The 24,804-nt window shown below is 45.8% G+C and overlaps 1 pseudogene across 1 annotated transcript; it reads left to right on the forward strand.

Moving 5' to 3' along the window:
* Positions 1–1,213: 1,213 nt before the first annotated feature.
* LOC308151735 (thyroid peroxidase-like) lies at positions 1,214–19,269 on the forward strand (annotated as a pseudogene). The gene is made up of 8 exons: positions 1,214–1,381; positions 3,131–3,787; positions 10,752–11,268; positions 12,634–12,892; positions 14,325–14,495; positions 15,586–15,823; positions 18,498–18,706; positions 19,259–19,269. The product of its transcript is annotated as a thyroid peroxidase-like (transcript).
* Positions 19,270–24,804: the final 5,535 nt, after the last annotated feature.

Below are 24,804 nucleotides of genomic sequence, written 5' to 3' on the forward strand. Positions count from 1 at the left end.
GTGGCACTCACACCAATCATCATGAAGTGCTTCGAGAAACTGGTCCGGGCCCACATAGTCACATGCCTATGTGCATAAGCACCACCCCTCGCCCCTCGGACATGGCTGGGAGCCGGTGGGTGGTCACTGTCGTGCTGTCCGCCACACACAACCTGCTCTCCCAATGAATCTATCTGCACCAGGGCCAGCTGAAGACAAGGAGGAAGATGAGAGTGAGGAGGGAGATGAGGAGGAGGGAGAGGAGGATTCAGAATCTAGTGAGGCAGAATGTTCTGATTCAGAGTGATCACATATGTTTAAAGTGGTTCAATTGTTCTGTTACAGCTATTAAAGAGCTTATTTTGAAGTATAATTACGTCTCTTGTTATACATTCATAATAGTTGATACCCTGGTGGCCTATGTTGTTTTACTCACACCATGAACTGGAACTTTGCCAAAAAGTAAAGTCGGTAGTATTTATTGTCACTCACCTAATACTTCGGAATTGTGAAAAGCTGACCAAAGATATTACATAGGGCTGAATGTAAATAGTGTTGTAATTTCTGAATGGTGAAACCAATATATACACAAATACCATCAAACAAAACCTGAGAATCTCTAAAGAAGAACAAATGTTTCACTGTCCAATTACTTGGACAGGGCACTATAAATCTTTCTGCAGATCTCAAGTTAGGATTTGACCCGTAAGAAGAAAAAGAAAGGAACTGATGCCTGACCTGAGAGCTGCGAGAGAGAGGGGGGACATTGCCTACCTGCGACATGACAGGCTAATTGTTCACCCCCGCGCCAGCACACCAAGGCAACCAAAGCCATTTTAGACTAGAGTAAAAGCTGAATCAGGTAAACATATGTCTGTTCACACACTCTACCTCATACAGATTGACACACCCCATGTTAAACACTAGCACTTCACTACACAGTTTACCAAAAAAGGGGCTAAAAATTGCTCACCTAAATATTAATAGCATCAGGAACAAACTAGCTGAGATATCAGAGATTTTACTCTCAGACAATTGGTGCATTTTCAGACTAAGGTTTTGAAATACAATTTTTGTTTCAGAAAATAGTTTACAAGAGTACTTTGGAGGGTTGTTTTGTGTTTTCTTTTTTTTACACAGTGAACTCACTTTTTGCTTTAACAAAAAATTAAAGATGTATCTGTTTACATACAGGATATCCTGAAAACAATTAGGTGTTGACAATGACAATGACATGTTCATAAGGAACTTTCGGGTGTCCCGGGAGTCCTTCACCTACATCTGTCGTCGCCTAGGCCGTGTCCTGCAAAGGAAGACCACCAACTACCGGTTATCTGTACCTGTGTCTAAAGGGGTTGCCGTCGCCCTGTGGAGACTGGCCACCGACAATGATTACAGGAGTGTCAGTCACCTTTTTGGCATTGGCATTTCTACTGTTTGTCTTTGTGTGCAGGATTTCTGCAATGCAGTTAATAAGGTGCTGCTTCCTGACCACATTAAGACCCCTGATTCCCGTAAATTGATGGAGATGGCTCCCCATCAAACACCGCATCGATTACAAAATCCTTCTCCATACTTTCAAGGCCATCCATAACCTCTTCCCTCCATACCTGTCCGACCTCCTCCACATCAAAATTCCCACCCGGTCCCTCAGGTCTGCCTCCTCCATCAACCTGACCGTCCCCCCAGCCCGTCTGTCCACCATGGGGTTTAGAGCCTTCAGCCGCTCCGCCCCTCGCCTCTGGAACTCCCTACCCTCCGACATCAGGAACTTTGTTTCAATTTCCTCATTCAAAACCCACCTGTTTACGCAGGCGTATCCCTATTGTGCTGCTAGCTATGTTTTATACTGTATATTTCTATGTATTTTGTATTTAGAATTTTGTAACTGTTTTTTTAAATTTGTTGTTGTACGGCGACCTTGAGTGCCATGAAAGGCGCCTTATAAAATAAATGTATTATTATTATTACATTTTTCGGCAACAGGTGGAGGGCACCTCGATGCGTTGGAGCGATAGATGGCAGCCACATCCCCATAATAGCACCTGAAGCGTTCCCACGTGACTATTATAACAGAAAGGGATGGCATTCAATCATACTTCAGGGTGTTGTTGATGGCAAGGGTCTGTTCTGGGATGTTTGTGTTGGTTTTCCTGGGAGTGTCCATGATTCACGGGTTCTGAGGCAGTCTCATTTGTGGGAAATTGTGACTGATGGACAATTTTTTAATCAGCACACCGCAAACATCTCAGGACGTGACATAGGACACTACCTAATTAGAGACCCTGCGTACCCTCTGCAACCATGGCTGATGAAGCCTTTTTCTGATACAGGCCGACTGACCCAGGAGCAACACATTTATAATGGCAGGCTAAACAGTGCTAGGGCAGTTGTGGAGACATCCTTTGGAAGGCTGAAAGGTAGATGGAGGTGTCTCCTAAAGAGGAATGACTGTCAATTGGACCTCACCAAAAAAATTGTGATGGCCTGTTGTGTACTGCACAACATTTGTGAGGAGCATGGGGACCGCTACATGCCAGACCCTCCAGTGATGGAGAATGTGCAGCCACCTGTTCGTATGTTCCAGGAACGTCAACAGGAAGGAGCTGGTGTGAGAGCTGCACTGCTTGAATATTTCAACTCAGACTGACGGACAGATGCAGTATTTTATTTGTGATATGATTTGTTAAAGAACGTGCAGCCACCTGTTCGTGTGTTCAGCCACCTGTTCGTGTGTTCCAGGAACATCAACAGGATGGAGCTGCACTGCTTGAATATTTAAACTCTGACTGATGGACAGATTACAGTTTCAAGTTTATTTGTGACATTATTTGTTAAGACATGTAAAGCATTTTTTTGAATTGCCCCTGTTGTATGAAATGTGCTATACAAATAATATCCTTTTTCAGTATTTCTTGCAATATGCAAAGCACTTTGAATTGCCCCTGTTGTATGAAATGTACTATACAAATAAACTTTCCTTGCCATTAATGCAGGTAAGACAAGGCAGCGGTGCCGTTAGTGAGTCAACTGTCTACAGTGGGCTTGTTCCAAGAGTCTGATCATCTGGGGGAAGAAGCTGTTTGTTAGTCTTGTTCTGTACATTTGTTCTTTTCTATATTCCCCCCCCCCCCCCCCCCAACAAAATCAGACAGCAAATGCCATCGCATCCCAGCTCCTGAAGAACGGCCGCTTCCCGGATGCTGACAAAGACTTTGCCCGACTGACATCGCGTGAGGTGTCCTGCATCTCGGGAGCGGCCAGTGTCGATTCCAACCTCTCGGGAGAATTCACAGCAGAGGAACTCAGTGAGGCCATGAGCAAGCTCAAGCCAGGCAAATCCCCTGGCCGTGACAACATCCACCCGGAGTTCGTCATCCACCAGAGCACAACAACATCTGGCTGGCTCTGTGCTTTCTATACATCATGCTACCGGAGATTAAAGCTCCCAAAGACTTGGCGCCGTGCCTCTGTCATAGCTCTGCCAAAGCCAAATAAACCTGCAGAAGACCCCAAGTCGTACAGACCAATCTCGTTGCTCTGTGTCCCATTTAAGATCTTGGAGAGGATGATCCATAGCCGCATCGAGCCAGTGGTGGACTCACAGCTCCCACGGGAACAAGCTGGTTTCCGTCGTGGAAGATCAACAGCAGACCAGGTAACACTACTCTGTCAGGACATCGAGGACAGCTTCCAGGACAATGAGAAAGCTGGGGTAGTGTACCTGGATCTGACTGCTGCATACGACACCGTGTGGCACCGGGGACTTCACCTGAAGCTGCTGAGGACAATACCGGACCGCCACATGGTGAAGTTCATCATGGAGACACTTTCCAACCGCAGCTTCATCTTACAGACCAGCAGTGGCCAGTGCAGTAGGCTCAGAAGACTGAGGAACGGGGTACCGCAGGGGTCTGTTCTCTCGCCGATGCTGTTCAACGTTTACATCCACGACCTACCTGATACAGCATCTAGAAAGTATGGCTACGCAGACGATCTTGCCATCATGCTGAGCCGACCAACGTGGAAGGCGAAGGAAGAGGGTCTTAACGTAGACATAGGCACACTGATAGCATACCTTCGAAGGTGGCGTCTACAACTCAGTGTCGGAAAGACAGTCGCAGCGGCATACCACCTTAGCACCAGAGAAGCCAGGAGGGAACTTGAGGTGTGCGTTGACAACAAATGTCTGGAGGTCCAGCAAGCCCCGAAGTACCTTGGAGTGCGCCTGGATCGGACATTATCCTTCAAACAACACCTGGAAGAAGTCAAGGCCAAAGTGACATCCAGGGCCGCGCTGATCCGCCGCCTTGCTGGTACAACCTGGGGAGCCTCCGCTAAGATGCTAAGAATATCCACCCAAGCCCTGGTCTTCTCTGCAGCGGAATACTGCGCCCCAGTCTGGAGCAGAAGCCCTCATGCGAGAAAGGTCGACGTGGCTATCAATACCTCCCTCAGAATAATTACTGGATGCTTGAAGCCTACCCTGTGTCCCTCTTGCCAGTCCTCGCGGGAATAGCACCGGCCGGCCTCCGACGGGAGGCTGCCACCCTCGCCCTGGCCAGGAAGGCACAAAAGCATGACTGGCACATCCTGCACAACACCACCATAACACCAGCACCTCCAAGCCGACTCAAGACCCGCCACCCTTACAACAAGGCAGCACAAGCCATGCTCAACTCCACCTCTGAGGACATCTCCAGAGATGCATGGTTGGCAGCAGCTTGGAAGCAGGAGCGGGAGTCAGCCGGGCCCTCCCGAATCCACCGCTACATCTGGGACCCAGGAGATGGCGCCATTGGAGGAGACAACCTACCACGCCGGCAATGGACCACACTGAACCGTCTACGAACTGGTGTCGGTCGCTTTAAAACATCAATGAAGGCGTGGGGCCTGGCGGACAGTGCGGCATGCGAGTGCGGTGACCCAGAGCAGACCGCCGACCACATAATCACCATCTGCCCCTTATATAGACCACCCTCAGAAGCCAGCCTCTTCGACCTAGAACCAGAGATGCGGGCATGGCTACGCGACACCGAGTTGGACCTCTGACGTTACACGAAAGAAGCAATGGTTTTCAACCCCAAAAATAAAGAAACACAAATATAACAGAAAGTGTACGTGTCTATAAAGTACTTCCCATATTTAAACATGTATCAAATATAAAGTAATATGTACAAGAAATGAATTAATGGTCTTTATTGTCATTAATACAGTACAGGTACCATACGACATTTAGGAGGGGGGGCTCCAAGAAGGCACAACAGCGGCTCTACTTCGAGAGTCCTCAGGAACTACCACCTCAGACAGGAGCTGCTTGTGACCTTCTACCGCTGCACAGTGGAGAGCATCCTCACCTACTGCATTTGCGTGTGGTTCTTCAGCTGCACAGCCGCAGAGGGGAAAGCGCTACAGAGAGTCGTGAGATCGGCCCAGAAGATCATCGGCGCCCCCCTCCCCTCTCTGGAAGAGCTGTACAACACACGCTGCCTCAGGAAGGCCTCCAAGATCTCCAGGGACCCATCCCACCCTGGGAACGAACACTTTGTTCGGCTGCGCTCAGGCAGGCGGTTCAGGACCATGTTTGCACGGACAAACAAACTGAAGCTCAGCTTCTACCCTAGGGCCATTCAGGCCCTGAACACAGCAAAGACCTAGGTTCTAGGCTCTGGACAATCTAGACAATTTGATGGCAGCTACTAGATTGTAAACATAAGTGCAATATTGTATTACAACTGTGAACATTCTAAACCTGCTAACTGCCACACTTTAATGAATGTGCAACAAATATTATGTGCAATATGAAAACCCATGTGTACATAAGGTTCAGATATAGGAAAAAGTTAGGATATTTATATCATAGCATAGTGTACAGCACAGTGTTTTATTGTATAGTATAGTAGTATAGTAGATAGTGTACATAGCCTTATTTATGTCAATCAGCTCTTTTCTCTTGTTTTACCCTTGGCTCGCTTGTTTTTAGTCTTTTTTCCAAGCACCAGGGGAGCCCCCCCTCCTAAATTTCGTTGTATGGTACCTGTACTGTATTAATGACAATAAAGACCATTCATTCATTCATTCAAAACAAGCTGTGTTGGTTATCTAGCGAGTGTGTCATTGATTCTCAACAACGCTGGAATGTATTTACACTTTCCAGAATATAAGTCTGAACATTTGATCGGCTGATGACTTGTTCCCGGTTCCACCAGCTGCTGTCACATGGAGTCGGCAAAGCTGAATGATATATATATATATATACTATGCTATATGTCACTATATGGACAACAGTATGTGGACACAATCCCCTGGAGGCATGGGTCTCTGGCACACCACTACAATGTTAACTTTCACCCAATCAGCAGGGTTACTTTAAAGCACCATAACTGGATCAAGCTTGCAAAAAAACTGTGTTGGTTGGCAAACCAATTAGAGATTAAAGATGGCATACAGTACACACCGGTGTTGTGTTATTGATTGATTTAACTTTATTGTCCCCGAGGGGAGATTTGTCTTGGGCATGGTACTTTCATGCTTCAAGTGCAACAGTGACGATACATACAGTAGACAAAGTAAACAACAGGACAGCAACAAACATTGAGTGACATTGGCAGCAGTTTCCACCTGGACATGGCATCATTTGGTATAAATATATATTGCACATAACCCTTCAAGTGGTGTTTTCGAATATTGCACATGGCCCTTCAAGTGGTGTCTAAGATAAAGTGCAGGTGCTGGTGATCATGTCCTAATCATCGTTTCTGCTTGAGAGAATTGATTAGTTTAATGGAGAATGGGACAAATGATAGTTTTAAGAGCTTATAGTTACATCTTGGCATGCGAAGCCTTCTACCTAGGGGGAGAACTTCGTATTCTGTGGAGAGCGGATGTTGGGGGTCTGCGATTATCTTGTTAGCCTTGTCCAGGACAGCTTTTTCATATAGTTTATTTAGGATCACATAGTCTCTTTCACCTACAATTTTCATAGTGGTTTTGTGAATGCTGACTAGTCTGTTTTTTTGTTGTACAGTTAAGTTGCCAAACCACACAATTATTCCATATCTGATTACACTTTCAACAATGGACTGATAGAAAATTCTCATGATCTGCTTTCTCACCCAATATATCCCAGTTATGGGATATCTTGTAAATACTAAGACATGTTTTTCAGACAGAACCCTCTCTGGGGAGCAGCCAACAGCGCCTTGGCCAGATGGCTTCCAGCAGAGTATGAGGATGGAGAAAGGCAGCCCAGGGGCTGGAACCGCGGGCAGCTCTATAACGGGTTCCAACTTCCTCTGGTAATCTCTAAAGTTCACTTTTCAAAAAATGCCGGTCGAGAGAGCACGCTGGCGTTGCTTGTTCGCCGCTTCTCCGCCCGAAATCTAGATACACTTGCAATATACAGAGTAGATTGTCCTACAAAGAAACTTAGATTTCTTAGTCATCTAAAAATTAATTAGACCCCTAATTTCGCTGTACAGCTCAGCACGTCACTGACGTGTAACAAACAAATACTAATACGCCCTTTCGGGACTCGCTCACTGACACAGTGTCTCTCTCCATCTGGCAGCTTGTCTCTGCCTCGTTCACTGCCAGGGGGAACAAACACACCAAGGTTAAATAGACCAGTTGGATAACGAGGCTGATTACTGACACCTGTCCGCAATCAGCCCTGTCATCCACCCTCCACCACAGTCTGGCTCCACCTGCAGGCCAGAACGTGCCATGCTCCCCACATGTGCATCAACTGATTTTGTTAAGACGAGACCATTCATTAATTATACAATGGGTCATGATTATGAAGACACATTCACAGCTTAGTCAACAAGACCATTTTTCAAAAAGGCTGGTGATCTAGAGATCCATCATAAGAGTACTTGTCTGGTCCTATGATTTCCCTGGAAATGACAGCAAATGAAACTACAGTTTATGACATTTTACTTCAGTGTTATGTCCTCTGTGAAAATGGGGAGAGCAACATATCTCCAATTCTGAGTCGATGCTCCTTGTTCTCACTGTATTAATAGGTACTGATTTAATGTATTAACTGTATTAAGGTACGGGAAGTCAGCAAGAACATGATGCAGAGCACCAGGAAAGGAACTGTGGAAGACTGTGCCTATTAGTCATCTAAAAATTAATTAGACCCCTAATTTCTCTGTACAGCTCAGCACGTCACTGACGTGTAACAAACAAATACTAATACGCCCTTTCGGGACTCGCTCACTGACACACAGTGTCTCTCTCCATCTGGCAGCTTGTCTCTGCCTCGTTCACTGCCAGGGGGAACAAACACACCAAGGTTAAATAGACCAGTTGGATAACGAGGCTGATTACTGACACCTGTCCGCAATCAGCCCTGTCATCCAAATAATAATATATCCAATAATAGGTACTGTATTAATAGGTACTGATTTAATGTATTAACTGTATTAATAGGTACTGATTTAATGTATTAACTGTATTAAGGTACGGGAAGTCAGCAAGAACATGATGCAGAGCACCAGGAAAGGAACTGTGGAAGACTGTGCCTATTCTCAGATGCTGGTGGACTGGGGCCAGTACATAGACCATGACATATCCTTCACTCCTCAGAGCACAAGCAAAGCTGCTTTCTTGGGAGGACTGGACTGTTTGAGCATATGTGAAAACATAAACCCCTGCTTCCCTATTGAGGTAACTCCTCACCCCTCATCATATGATCCCCCTAACCAATCACAGTTGTCTTATGATCCCCCTAACCAATCACAGTTGTCTTATGATCCCCCTAACCAATCACAGTTGTCTTTCTCTTCCTGTTTTGGGGATTTCTTTCTTTAACATTCCATATTCTACCATATGTAACACGTTCATTTCAACATTGTTGAGAATCACAACACAAACTCACTAGTCAAGCCAAAATACTGCAGTGCAGTGGCTTCAGAGTAATCCTGCTACCTAGTTAACTATAACACTACTTTACATAGTTAGCAGGCTCACAAAACAAGCTGTGTTATGACTAGTGATGTGTCATTGATTTTCAACAACATGGAAATGAAAGAAAAATCCGAACATTAAATCGGATGCCGACATGCGGACCAAAACACGAACGTGTAACATATTCATACAGTATAATATATACATATATTTTGTGAAATAATCCGAATCTCTTGCTATTTAAGAAGTACAATGGGAAAAGACATCATCTTATGTCAACATTTTACATTAGGTCAATAACTGGAATAATTTCCAACGCCAAAGGTATTTTTCTAATTCTAAATGGTACATTTAGTGCTTCTATAATACAGTCAACATGAATTAATTCATTCTCATTTGGACAAGTTTTGAAGCTCAAGCTACAGTATCTAATTCGGTTGTTAAGTCGTGACGTGTTTCCGGGTCCAACGTTGGCTGAGGCGCTCTCTTCGAAATGCCGCAGTAATAATAATAATTCATTATATTTGTATAGCGCTTTTCCGAGGCTCAAAGACGCTGACAATATGGGGAAAACGGGAAAGTGCTGTGTCCCTTGTTGTATGAATAGATCCGAGTCTAAAAAACGATTGAACTGAAATTCTACCGCTTTAGTACACTGGTACTCTGGTGCGGGGAAATTTATTTTTTGACCCGGAAATTGCTAAATTTCTGTTGATGTCAGACTTAACAACCGAATTGCATTTCATTATTCTGATGCAGGGAGTGTTTTAATTTGGTCTGTATGACACCTGGTCACTACTGGCTTAGAGGACATTCATATCCCACAGATAATTGTGACACGTTCTAGTCCTCTTGGTCCTCATATCGACAACCAAACAAATGTTCAGACTTTTCTTTTTAAACCAGGGCTCTCAAGTCTCACGCATTGGGCGTGAGACACACGCATTTCAACCCGTTCACACGCTCACACGCCCGTGTGTCTCACGCCCAATGCGTGAGACTTGAGAGCCCTGATAAACACACAAACTACGTTTCAACGTTGTTGAGAATCACAACACAAACTCACTACTCAAGCCAAACATACATACAACAATACATTACATTGTTAGCAGGCTCACAGAACAAGCTGTGTTAGTTGACTAGCGATGTGTCATTGATTTTCAACAATGCGGAAATGTGTTCACATTTTTTATAACAAAAGTCTGAACATTACATCGGATCCCGATGCCGTGTGCATTGTCTCATTCACATCACAACATGCTGATAGAACATCAACATGCTAAAAACACATAACTACACATAACTAGATGATCACACAGTCCTTGCTTTTGAACACGTCCTAAAATGTAAGTTTGTTTTACAAGCCATGTATCACTCAACCAGTATATCAAGTGGGCTCTTCAACACTTCAACGTTTGTAATATGCAAAAACAATGGAAAACACATTTTTTTAAAAAAGAAAAAAGGAAGAAGCTTTTTGTTCATTGTGTGGGCGGCTGTGTTTCAGGAGGTAGAGTCGCCGTCTAATGATCACAAGGTTGGCAGATCAGCGGTTCTAGCCCCGGCTCGCCACATGTCGAAGTGTCCTTGGGCAAGACACTGAACCCCAAATTTGCTCCCAGTGAGCGGGCCGGCGCCTTGCATGGTAGCCTGCCGCCATTGGTGTGTGAATGTGTGTGTGAATGGGTGAATGAGAGGCCGTTGTAAAGCGCTTTGGAGCAGCTTTGGAGCAGCAAAAAAGGCGCTATATAAGTGCAGTCCATTTACCATTTAATTTGCGCGAGAGTTGCCGACATGCGGCCCCTTTCAACAGACCGTGTCACATACAGTCTGTAATTATCTTCTCTCTGCTGCAGACTCTCCCTCAGGACGTGTTGTCCAGGAACAAAAGCTGTCTGACGTTTTTCCGCTCCTCGCCTGCCTGCTTCTCTGGCCACGTCCCGCCCGCTGTGGCCGACACCAGACACACGCTACAGCGGCAACAAATGAACTCAATCACCTTTCCTGGACGCCTCCACTGTGTACGGCCACACCCTGTTTTTACAGAGTGCCCTCCGGAACCTGTCAAGCCCCCGGGGTCAACTGGCCGTCAATCCTGGACTCACAGACCCACACGGCAGAGCGTACCTGCCTTCCGTCTCCACCAGCCCGTCTGCATGTTTTCAGAACCCAGCCGACCCCAGAGGGCCGAGGGTGGAGTGCTTCCTGGCTGGAGACAGCAGGGTGAACGAGATCCTGCCCCTGGCAGCACTGCACACGCTGTGGGTGAGGGAACACAACCGGATAGCAGAGGCTCTGGAGGACCTCAACGCCCACTGGAGCTCAGAGACCATCTATCAAGAGACCCGCAAGATCATTGGAGCGCTGCACCAGGCAAGTCTGTTGGAATTAAAATCAGAATAATCAGTTATTTTGGTTGACTGCTCCAAGAAAGAGGAGAGATGTTTTCTATCGCACAAATGGACGTTTATTGAAGATCACACGTGTAGTACAGAGTTGCACCTTAACCTGAGGTGGTCTCAGAAAAAGGTGTTCTTCTTCAGATTACATTACATTATATACTTTCACAAGACACAGAGTTCTTCCCCTTTTGGCCACTATGATGTAAGAGCTGAATGGCCTATTAGAATGTTTTAAAACTATGAATGGAGTGTTGTCTTGTGTTAAGCCCAATGCACACAGCGTGCGATTTTATCGCACGACAACATTCGATTCTCAATTCTTTGAATTATTTCAATTGGTGTGAATGGAGAATCGAATGTTGTGGTGCGATAATATCGCATCGCACGCCGTGTGCATTGTCTCATTCAAAACAATGGAATCGAATTCGGCGGTGCGACAAAATCGGGGCCGTGTGCATTGGCTTTTAGACGTGAGAGTTTTTTATCGGTTCTTACAACACCTGGATTCATGGTCATCAGACAGTTCCCAGACAGTAGCTTACAATGGGTCGTATGTGTTCTTAGGATACAATACTCATGATGTGCATATTAAAACAGGAAAACTGATAAGATATGTAACATCATGACTTAAGCAGCTGGTGCTGGAGAATGGACAATAGGACCTTTGAAAAATATATCCTAACAAGTCCCACTGTCTATTATGGAAACTAGGGCTGTCCAATGATACAAGAAAGTAATAATAATAATAACATTTATTTGTATAGCGCTTTTCCTGCAAACGTTGCAGCTCAAAGTGCTCATGCTAAGTAATTAAAATAAGTGTATTGTTTGATGTCAATCACAAATTAATTTTGGTTTAGTTCATATTTGGTTTTATATAATTTAGCCCTTATTAAAGATGTTTTCACTGTAACGCTACACTGGGCTGTAAATGTCTTGTGAAGAAAGTGAAGAAAACACAAAATAGCCACGTGTTGTTTTAGCATCTTTTCAGCCAATAACAATTCAGCCAGTTGTGTACCTCTATAATACCTCTATAATACCTCTATAATACAGGTAAATGACATGAATAAATAAAAACTATACACTGGTAAAGTGATTGCATCACAATCAAAGAATATCAAAAATATGTGGAGACAAACATATCAAGCTGGTATAATAAAGCTCCTTTACCCTATTCCACCTAAACTGCTGGAAATGAACACTCCTCATATGTCAGAATTATAGATTGCAAGTTGTTTTGTTGTACGTTTTTCTTTTTGTGGAAGATACACTATCTAAAGGTCTATTCTTTTCTGTTGTTGTTGTTGTTGTTGTTGTTGTTTTTCTCTCCCAGATTATCACCATAAGGGATTATGTTCCAAAAATCATTGGAAGAGAGGCTTTTGATCTCAACGTCGGTCCCTATGGGGGCTATGATCCAATCACAGACCCGTCAGCCTCCAACGTGTTTGCTACCGCAGCGTTCCGCTTCGGCCATGCCACCATACCCACGCTGCTCAGGAGGCTCAACGAGAGCTTCCAGGAACACCATCTCTTCTCCTCTCTGAGCCTGCACAACACTTTCTTCAGTCCTTGGAGATTATTCAAAGCAGGTCAGTGTTCTCTCATGATGTCTCCTCTTTGAGCGAGTGCACTGTGGCATATTAAATACAGATTACCCAGCTGGGTAACACTTTACTGTTATGAGGACGACACCCAGCTCTACGTTTCCTCCAAACCCACGTCCACCCTCCCTCCCTCCTCCCTCTGTGCCTGTCTACATGAACTTAAATCCTGGTTCACTTCAAATCTCCTCAAACTAAACAGTAATAAAACAGAGGTAATTCTCATTGGCTCCAAATCCACACTCACCAAGCACCCCAGTTTCACCCTCAACATAGACAACTCCTTGGTTTCCCCCTCCCCCCAGGTTAAGAGTCTGGGTGTCGTCCTCGACAGCACCCTTTCATTCCACTCCCACGTCAACAACACCATCCGGTCTGCTTACTTCCATCTTCGTAATATCAACCGCCTCCGCCCTTCACTCACTCCCAACAGCGCCGCAATCCTGGTCCACTCCCTCGTCACTTCCCACCTAGATTACTGTAACTCCCTTCTCTTTGGTCTCCCCCACAAACTGCTCCACAAGATCCAACTGGTCCAGAACGCTGCTGCCCGTATTGTCACCAGAACCCCTGTCATCAGTCACATCACCCCCATTCTACACCAACTCCACTGGCTCCCCATCAAACACCGCATTGACTACAAAATCCTTCTCCATACTTTCAAGGCCATCCATAACCTCGCCCCTCCATACCTGTCCGACCTCCTCCACATCAACATTCCCACCCGGTCCCTCAGGTCTGCCTCCTCCATCAACCTGACCGTCCCCCCAGCCCGTCTGTCCACCATGGGGTTTAGAGCCTTCAGCCGCTCCGCCCCTCGCCTCTGGAACTCCCTCCCCCCCGACATCAGGAACATTGATTCGATCATCTCATTCAAAACCCACCTCAAAACCCACCTGTTTACGCAGGCATACCCGTGTTGATTTACTTTTCCCGTGCTGCTCTGCTGCTGGCTATGTTTTATACTGTATATTCCTATGTATTTTGTGTTTTGAATTTTGTGGCTGTTTTTTAGATTTGTTGTTGTACGGCGACCTTGAGTGCCATGAAAGGCGCCATATAAAATAAATGTATTATTATTATTATTATTATTATTATTATTATTATTATTATTATTATTATTGTGTAGATCAGGGGTCGGCAAGTAAGTTTGGCCTTGGGCCCAATTTTTTCTGAGCCACTAGATGGCTGTTTAAAATTGTGACATGTTCTATGGCATTGTGTAGATTGTCCATGGCATTGTGTATATTGTCTATGGCATTGTGTAGATTGTCTATGGCATTGTGTAGATTGTCCATGGCATTGTGTAGATTATCTATGGCATTGTGTAGATTGTCTATGGCATTGTGTAGATTGTCTATGGCATTGTGTAGATTGTCTATGGCATTGTGTAGCTTGTTCCTGTGTTCCTCTCTCTAAGGTGGGCTGGAGCCGGTGCTGCGAGGTCTGTTGGGCACAGCGGCAGCCGCCGTGTCGACTGACAAGCTGCTGACAGAAGAGCTGACAGAGAGGCTGGTGGTGCTGAACATCCCAGAGGCCTTGGACCTGGCCGCTCTCAACCTGCAGCGGGGCCGTGACCACGGACTCCCAGGTCAGACACAACAGGGGGTTATCTCCAACATTGAACGTCTGCTACACGTATACCTTCAAATCTTATTTCAAAATCCCTCATTTAATTCTGTAATCAACACGTTGCATCATTAAAGCGGACTCACGCTTAATCATTTCCCTCACTTCTCTGTGCTTTGAGTGAAAGCATGATTAATTCATGAGCTACTAGAATTAACTTGATTTTGCCAACCTGTCTGACAAGGCAAACCATTCTCTTATCAAACATCCCTAACCGCTCTTGTCACCACCTTGTGGCGGCTTTTGGCATCACTTCACAGCTTGAGTCACCCTCCATGACAAATAATTCAGAAATGTGTTACATACTTCTGTGTCTTCACAAAGAACAACATTTCCTCAGGGACCCTGAACTTCCACCATGATGGATTTTCCACCAGTTTGAATTGTGTGCTTATTCGGTTGTTAAGTCTGACGTCAAACGTGACGTTTAGCAATTTCCGGGTCCAAACCAGAAATTCCCTGCACCAGAGTACCAGTGTACTAAAGCACCAGAGTACCAGTGTACTAAAGCACCAGAGTACCAGTGTACTAAAGCACCAGAGTACCAGTGTACTAAAGCACCAGAGTACCAGTGTACTAAAGCACCAGAGTACCAGTGTAATAAAGCACCAGAGTACCAGTGTACTAAAGCACCAGAGTACCAGTGTACTACAGCGGTAGAATGACAGTTCAATCGTTTTTTAGACTGGGATCTATTCATACAACAAGGGACACAGCACTTTCCCATTTTTCCCATATTTGTCAGCGTCTTTGAGCCTCGGAAAAGCGCTATATAAATATAATGAATTATTATTACTACTGAGGCATTTCAAAGAGAGCGCCTCAGCCAACTTTGGACCCGGAAACACGTCACGACTTAACAACCGAATAGCTTGAAAGAATCATGTAGTCCTAACCACCTCCAAGAACCTCTGGAAAAGTAAAATGCGAAATCTTTAAATGATGTCGACATTTAAAACCTGTTTTACCTAACCTAACCCTGTTTAAAACATGTTTTGTTTTGTTGTTATGAAAGGGTCAGCATAATGAAGTCACATTCTCATGTTTTCCAGGATATAATGATTGGAGGACGTTCTGTGGACTCAACAGGATCGATACACAAGAGGATTTCAGAAAGGTTGTCAGGGACGCAAGTGTTGTTGTCAAACTACTGGACCTGTACCGTCACCCTGACAACATTGACCTGCGGCTGGGAGGCCTGGTGGATGAACCGCTGGACGGCTCCAGGACTGGACCTCTCTTCTCATGCTTAATTGGAAAGCAGATGAGGATGCTTCGGGATGGGGACAGGTCTTTTTTTTTAATGCATTTGCATGTTAAAACACAGTATATGTTAGCCCTAGTTATGGAGAATGGTAGCCTACTTGCTAATAATAATAATATAAAATATATATGATGCTTACATTCACACCACAATACAGTAGGTCAGAGATTAGAGGATGATCGACGGTGTGACAATGTCGCGATACGTTACGTTATTAAAGCCAACTCGTGCTTATGTCAGACTGCGCTAAAACATTTCCCGATTTCTCTGCGCTGTGAGACAATGCTTGATGACGGTGTGAGAGTAGATAGGAGTTGGTCTCATTGCTTAAATGAAATAATCATTAACCATATTTAAAACACTTCCACTCTTCATCTCTGCAATTCAAGAGCTGCTACAGTAAACTAGATGTTTCTATCTATATGATAAGGGAAGCTAATAAGGCAAACCGTTCTCTTTTTAAACATACTTCACAGCTCTTGTCACCATTTTTTACATTTTTGGCATTTAGCAGATGCCTTATTCCAAAGCGACTTACAATCAATACATTTGACTAAGCAAGTGAATCATCAATCCACCAGTCGTAGCAGGAAGAGTAATCCAGCTCAGGCCCGGGGCCATTGATAGAAGGAAAAACCTTTTAAACCTCTCTAAACCTAGTTTCTTTTTGGGTTTTTTATATAGACACTGGAGAAACAGAGAAACGGTACAAGGTAGCAATATAAGTTTTTAGGGACACGGTAGAGGGGAAAAGTGGGTGTCTTCAGGGACACAGTAGAGGGGAAAGCGAGTGTCTTCAGGGACACAGTAGAGGGGGAAAGCGGGTGTCTTCAGGGACACAGTAGAGGGGGAAAGCAGGTGTCTTCAGGGACACAGTAGAGGGGGAAAGCGGGTGTCTTCAGGGACACAGTAGAGGGGGAAAGCGGGTGTCTTCAGGGACACAGTAGAGGGGGAAAGCGGGTGTCTTCAGGGACACAGTAGAGGGGGAAAGCGGGTGTCTTCAGGGACACAGTAGAGGGGAAAAGCGGGTGTCTTCAGGGACACAGTAGAGGGGAAAGCGGGTGTCTTCAGGGACACAGTAGAGGGGAAAAGCGGGTGTCTTCAGGGACACAGTAGAGGGGAAAAGCGGGTGTCTTCAGGGACACAGTAGAGGGGAAAAGCGGGTGTCTTCAGGGACACAGTAGAGGGGAAAGCGGGTGTCTTCAGGGACACAGTAGAGGGAAAAGCGGGTGTCTTCAGGGACACAGTAGAGGGGAAAGCGGGTGTCTTCAGGGACACAGTAGAGGGGGAAAGCGGGTGTCTTCAGGGACACAGTAGAGGGGGAAAGTGGGTGTCTTCAGGGACACAGTAGAGGGGGAAAGCGGGTGTCTTCAGGGACACAGTAGAGGGGAAAGTGGGTGTCTTCAGGGACACAGTAGAGGGGAAAAGCGGGTGTCTTCAGGGACACAGTAGAGGGGGAAAGCGGGTGTCTTCAGGGACACGGTAGAGGGGAAAAGCGGGTGTCTTCAGGGACACAGTAGAGGGGAAAAGTGGGTGTCTTCAGGGACACAGTAGAGGGGGAAAGCGGGTGTCTTCAGGGACACAGTAGAGGGGGAAAGCGGGTGTCTTCAGGGACACAGTAGAGGGGAAAAGTGGGTGTCTTCAGGGACACGGTAGAGGGGAAAGCGGGTGTCTTCAGGGACACAGTAGAGGGGAAAGCGGGTGTCTTCAGGAGACGCAGCTTGTGGTGCACTTCACACCTTGTGTTTAGATCAGAGGACGGGCGGCTGTGTCTCAGGAGGTAGAGCTGGCGTCTTATGATCGCAAGGTTGGCAGATCGGTGGTTCAAGCCCCAGCTGGCCACATGTCGAAGTGTCCTTGGGCAAGATAATTATTATTAATTAATTAATTATTAAGATACTTAACCCCAAAATTGCTCCCAATGAGCGGGCCGGCGCCTTGCATGGTAGCTTGTCGCCATTGGTGTGTGAATGTGTGTGTGAATGGGTGAATGAGAGGCCATTGTAAAGTCAGTCCATTTATCATTTACCATTTGTGTTTGCTGTAGCAGCGGGTATACCCCACTGTAGCAGCGGCATTGAGGTATACCCCACTGTAGCAGCGGCATTGAGGTATACCCCACTGCGATGTCCATGTGCTCGTATTAATCACAGGCACACTGTAGACTTATTTTAATCAAAGTTAGGATGTTGTTGGATTGCTGAAGTCCTCTTCTGTCTCCAAGATGGGGTTTTATATTCCAAAAATACCCCCCCAAAATGTTACTTTTGCTTTCATCATGACATCTCGTCATTACTGTACCTCATACCTGCCACCTACAATACAAGCACAACACAGGTGGATCGAAACACAAATAACGCAACTTGAATAATGGAGGCAAAATCTCTTTCCTTCATTTGGGGAAAATTAAACCCCATCACAGAGACCAAAAAGCACCTAAACAATACAGCAACATTTTCTTTGACATAATCCAAAATCAAAAACTGCAAAACAGCTTTATACTATCTTATCCTGAAGTGATTTTGAAAATGTAAGGATACTGGGTGGTAGAACGCACATATCTAGGAAAGGTCATGAAAGGAGGGTCCTGAAATTTGATCGAGTGCAAAGATAGAATTTTGTTTTTACTCACAGGGGTAAACATTGTCATTCTTCAGATAATATTGGATATTGTAATTGATGACGTTTGTGTTGTTGCAGGTTCTGGTGGGAGAGTGAGGGTGTGTTCACGCTGCAGCAGAGGGCCGAGCTGCGAAGGCACTCCCTGTCTCGTGTCGTCTGTGACAACAGTGAAGTCAAAGAGGTTCCCCTTGACCCCTTCAGTCTGGAGAAATACCCAGACGGGTTTATTTTGTGTGACAACATCCCATCCATGAGCCTGGACGCCTGGGGAGAGGACCCAAGCACAGGTGTGATAAGTCTGATTTCTCATTTATAATGTTGTGACGTTAATATAAGGTTCTATCTCCATTTTTCTCAAAATTTAGTTTTTTTACATAATCTGATCCATTAGGTGTTTATTAATGCCTGTGTGGTGTTATTTTTAAAATGTTCACATTTTTGAGTTAGTAATGAATAAAATACAAAGGTTCCATCTCGCAAAACATAATGGAATGTAAAAACGCTCAATATCTCTGAACTACCCTAAACGGAGATAGAACCTGATCATTCTAAGCTCACGATGTGTATTAAATCAAAATGCTTGGTGCTAATCTTAGTGTCAGCACCCATCCCACCCATATGTGCTTGTTGTGCATCTAATTCCAAAACCATTAATATGGAGTTGGTCCCACCTTTGCTGCTATAACAGCTTCCACTCTTCTGGGAAGACTTTCTACTAGATTTTAGAATATGGATGGGGGGATTTGCTCCCATTCAGCCACAAGAGCATTAATGAGGTCGGGCACTGATGTTGGGCGAGAACCTGACCTTTCTCTCCAGGGTCTCGACTGTTGTCATAGGCACTGCATAAACCACTGGAAGATCCAGGCCTTGAACCTCCCCGGCAGGCCTTGTTTTGTCCACCTTGGTGAGCCAGGCATCAAGCTCTTAGCTGTTAGTTTTCTGGATGGAGAGAGCATCTTTGAGGCTGCAGTCAAAGATCTTGATTGGCTGCTCTGTAACGGACAGCTGTTGGCCGGAACCGGAGGTTTCCAGCTCATCCTTGCCCCGGTGATGAGCTTCTCTAGGCCTTTGAGTATCCACCTGCTGCCCGGGACAGATGTAGTAGTGACAGTCAGGTCGTCCATGAATGCTCTTATTGGGGGCTGTCGCACTCCAGTCTTGGTCAAAGGGCCCCTGCATTCCACCTCTGCTGACTTAATAATAATAATAATAATAATAATAATAACTTGGATTTGTATAGCACCTTTCATAAAACCCAAGGCACTTTACAATTTTGAAGAAATGGTCAGACAGACAAAACAGAAAACAAACAAAGCAAAACAGTGACTAGGGGCTAAAGGCCTTGGAGAACAGATGGGTTTTAAGGGCTGATTTGAGGGAGTCCAGGGTGGGGGCGTTGCGGATCACTATGGGGAGAGAGTTCCAGAGAGTAGGTGTAGCCACGCTGAAGGCTCTGTCCCCAAAGGTCCGTAGGTTGGTGCGGGGGGTGGACAGCAGGCCCATGTCAGCGGACCGCAGGTTCCGGGAAGGGGTATGCTGGGGGAGGAGAAGGGGTATGCTGGGGGAGGAAGTCAGTTAGGTACTGGGGGGCGCAGGCCGGCAGGTTCATGGCAAGGGCGAAGCGGATGACTGAGATGGTGCAGCCTGTTATGATGCCTTTCTCAGCCTGTTATGATGCCTTTCTCAGCCTGTTATGATGCCTTTCTCAAGCCTGTTATGATGCCTTTCTCAAGCCTGTTATGATGCCTTTCTCAAGCCTGTTATGATGCCTTTCTCAAGCCGAAGCCAGTCTGATGGGCCGGACCCAGCAGTGACTCTTAGCCTGAATTTACCATAATAGTCCAGAATTAGGTCCTTGATCTTGCTGGGAACATGATGTCGTTGTAGGGCAAGCTCAACCAGTTTGTGCGGCATGGATCCATATGCATTTGCAAAGTCCAGCCATAATACAAGCGGGTCTCCTTCGCCTTCCCGTGCCTCCCTGATGAGCTGTGTGACGCCGCCGCTGTGTTCTAGGCAGCCAGGCACTCCAGGGACCCCACCCTTCTGAGCAGAGGTGTCAATATAGCTTTTCTTCAGGAGGAACTCTGATAGTCGTCGTGACAAGATGCTGAAAAATATCTTGGCTGATGTTCTTACGAGTTCTCTTCCTTGGGGATCCAGACACCCTCTGCACACCTCCACTGGTTGGCAACTCTTCCCTCATGTTGCCTCTCTCGACATGGCCAAACCTCTCAGAAGTTGTGATGTTGTGATGGACGTCAGGGCCTCAAGCCGGCGGTCCACCTCTCCCTTGGTCGTGGTTTCAAATATATATTGTTTTTTTATGCTGTTTTTTAGATTTGTTGTTGTACGGCGACCTTGAGTGCCATGAAAGGCGCCATATAAAATAAATGTATTATTATTATTATTATTATTATTATTATTATTATTATTGTGTAGATCAGGGGTCGGCAAGTAAGTTTGGCCTTGGGCCCAATTTTTTCTGAGCCACTAGATGGCTGTTTAAAATTGTGACATGTTCTATGGCATTGTGTAGATTGTCCATGGCATTGTGTATATTGTCTATGGCATTGTGTAGATTGTCTATGGCATTGTGTAGATTGTCCATGGCATTGTGTAGATTATCTATGGCATTGTGTAGATTGTCTATGGCATTGTGTAGATTGTCTATGGCATTGTGTAGATTGTCTATGGCATTGTGTAGCTTGTTCCTGTGTTCCTCTCTCTAAGGTGGGCTGGAGCCGGTGCTGCGAGGTCTGTTGGGCACAGCGGCAGCCGCCGTGTCGACTGACAAGCTGCTGACAGAAGAGCTGACAGAGAGGCTGGTGGTGCTGAACATCCCAGAGGCCTTGGACCTGGCCGCTCTCAACCTGCAGCGGGGCCGTGACCACGGACTCCCAGGTCAGACACAACAGGGGGTTATCTCCAACATTGAACGTCTGCTACACGTATACCTTCAAATCTTATTTCAAAATCCCTCATTTCATTCTGTAATCAACACGTTGCATCATTAAAGCGGACTCACGCTTAATCATTTCCCTCACTTCTCTGTGCTTTGAGTGAAAGCATGATTAATTCATGAGCTACTAGAATTAACTTGATTTTGCCAACCTGTCTGACAAGGCAAACCATTCTCTTATCAAACATCCCTAACCGCTCTTGTCACCACCTTGTGGCGGCTTTTGGCATCACTTCACAGCTTGAGTCACCCTCCATGACAAATAATTCAGAAATGTGTTACATACTTCTGTGTCTTCACAAAGAACAACATTTCCTCAGGGACCCTGAACTTCCACCATGATGGATTTTCCACCAGTTTGAATTGTGTGCTTATTCGGTTGTTAAGTCTGACGTCAAACGTGACGTTTAGCAATTTCCGGGTCCAAACCAGAAATTCCCTGCACCAGAGTACCAGTGTACTAAAGCACCAGAGTACCAGTGTACTAAAGCACCAGAGTACCAGTGTACTAAAGCACCAGAGTACCAGTGTACTAAAGCACCAGAGTACCAGTGTACTAAAGCACCAGAGTACCAGTGTACTAAAGCACCAGAGTACCAGTGTAATAAAGCACCAGAGTACCAGTGTACTAAAGCACCAGAGTACCAGTGTACTACAGCGGTAGAATGACAGTTCAATCGTTTTTTAGACTGGGATCTATTCATACAACAAGGGACACAGCACTTTCCCATATTTGTCAGCGTCTTTGAGCCTCGGAAAAGCGCTATATAAATATAATGAATTATTATTACTACTGAGGCATTTCAAAGAGAGCGCCTCAGCCAACTTTGGACCCGGAAACACGTCACGACTTAACAACCGAATAGCTTGAAAGAATCATGTAGTCCTAACCACCTCCAAGAACCTCTGGAAAAGTAAAATGCGAAATCTTTAAATGATGTCGACATTTAAAACCTGTTTTACCTAACCTAACCCTGTTTAAAACATGTTTTGTTTTGTTGTTATGAAAGGGTCAGCATAATGAAGTCACATTCTCATGTTTTCCAGGATATAATGATTGGAGGACGTTCTGTGGACTCAACAGGATCGATACACAAGAGGATTTCAGAAAGGTTGTCAGGGACGCAAGTGTTGTTGTCAAACTACTGGACCTGTACCGTCACCCTGACAACATTGACCTGCGGCTGGGAGGCCTGGTGGAGGAACCGCTGGACGGCTCCAGGACTGGACCTCTCTTCTCATGCTTAATTGGAAAGCAGATGAGGATGCTTCGGGATGGGGACAGGTCTTTTTTTTAATGCATTTGCATGTTAAAACACAGTATATGTTAGCCCTAGTTATGGAGAATGGTAGCCTACTTGCTAATAATAATAATATAAAATATATATGATGCTTACATTCACACCACAATACAGTAGGTCAGAGATTAGAGGATGATCGACGGTGTGACAATGTCGCGATACGTTACGTTATTAAAGCCAACTCGTGCTTATGTCAGACTGCGCTAAAACATTTCCCGATTTCTCTGCGCTGTGAGACAATGCTTGATGACGGTGTGAGAGTAGATAGGAGTTGGTCTCATTGCTTAAATGAAATAATCATTAACCATATTTAAAACACTTCCACTCTTCATCTCTGCAATTCAAGAGCTGCTACAGTAAACTAGATGTTTCTATCTATATGATAAGGGAAGCTAATAAGGCAAACCGTTCTCTTTTTAAACATACTTCACAGCTCTTGTCACCATTTTTTACATTTTTGGCATTTAGCAGATGCCTTATTCCAAAGCGACTTACAATCAATACATTTGACTAAGCAAGTGAATCATCAATCCACCAGTCGTAGCAGGAAGAGTAATCCAGCTCAGGCCCGGGGCCATTGATAGAAGGAAAAACCTTTTAAACCTCTCTAAACCTAGTTTCTTTTTGGGTTTTTTATATAGACACTGGAGAAACAGAGAAACGGTACAAGGTAGCAATATAAGTTTTTAGGGACACGGTAGAGGGGAAAAGTGGGTGTCTTCAGGGACACAGTAGAGGGGAAAGCGAGTGTCTTCAGGGACACAGTAGAGGGGGAAAGCGGGTGTCTTCAGGGACACAGTAGAGGGGGAAAGCGGGTGTCTTCAGGGACACAGTAGAGGGGGAAAGCGGGTGTCTTCAGGGACACAGTAGAGGGGGAAAGCGGGTGTCTTCAGGGACACAGTAGAGGGGGAAAGCGGGTGTCTTCAGGGACACAGTAGAGGGGGAAAGCGGGTGTCTTCAGGGACACAGTAGAGGGGAAAAGCGGGTGTCTTCAGGGACACAGTAGAGGGGAAAGCGGGTGTCTTCAGGGACACAGTAGAGGGGAAAAGCGGGTGTCTTCAGGGACACAGTAGAGGGGAAAAGCGGGTGTCTTCAGGGACACAGTAGAGGGGAAAAGCGGGTGTCTTCAGGGACACAGTAGAGGGGAAAGCGGGTGTCTTCAGGGACACAGTAGAGGGAAAAGCGGGTGTCTTCAGGGACACAGTAGAGGGGAAAGCGGGTGTCTTCAGGGACACAGTAGAGGGGGAAAGCGGGTGTCTTCAGGGACACAGTAGAGGGGGAAAGTGGGTGTCTTCAGGGACACAGTAGAGGGGGAAAGCGGGTGTCTTCAGGGACACAGTAGAGGGGAAAGTGGGTGTCTTCAGGGACACAGTAGAGGGGAAAAGCGGGTGTCTTCAGGGACACAGTAGAGGGGGAAAGCGGGTGTCTTCAGGGACACGGTAGAGGGGAAAAGCGGGTGTCTTCAGGGACACAGTAGAGGGGAAAAGTGGGTGTCTTCAGGGACACAGTAGAGGGGGAAAGCGGGTGTCTTCAGGGACACAGTAGAGGGGGAAAGCGGGTGTCTTCAGGGACACAGTAGAGGGGAAAAGTGGGTGTCTTCAGGGACACGGTAGAGGGGAAAGCGGGTGTCTTCAGGGACACAGTAGAGGGGAAAGCGGGTGTCTTCAGGAGACGCAGCTTGTGGTGCACTTCACACCTTGTGTTTAGATCAGAGGACGGGCGGCTGTGTCTCAGGAGGTAGAGCTGGCGTCTTATGATCGCAAGGTTGGCAGATCGGTGGTTCAAGCCCCAGCTGGCCACATGTCGAAGTGTCCTTGGGCAAGATAATTATTATTAATTAATTAATTATTAAGATACTTAACCCCAAAATTGCTCCCAATGAGCGGGCCGGCGCCTTGCATGGTAGCTTGTCGCCATTGGTGTGTGAATGTGTGTGTGAATGGGTGAATGAGAGGCCATTGTAAAGTCAGTCCATTTATCATTTACCATTTGTGTTTGCTGTAGCAGCGGGTATACCCCACTGTAGCAGCGGCATTGAGGTATACCCCACTGTAGCAGCGGCATTGAGGTATACCCCACTGCGATGTCCATGTGCTCGTATTAATCACAGGCACACTGT

Source organism: Nansenia antarctica (genome assembly GCF_963989245.1).
Source record: "Nansenia antarctica genome assembly, chromosome: 2".
In the NCBI taxonomy this organism is placed as follows: domain Eukaryota; kingdom Metazoa; phylum Chordata; class Actinopteri; order Argentiniformes; family Microstomatidae; genus Nansenia; species Nansenia antarctica.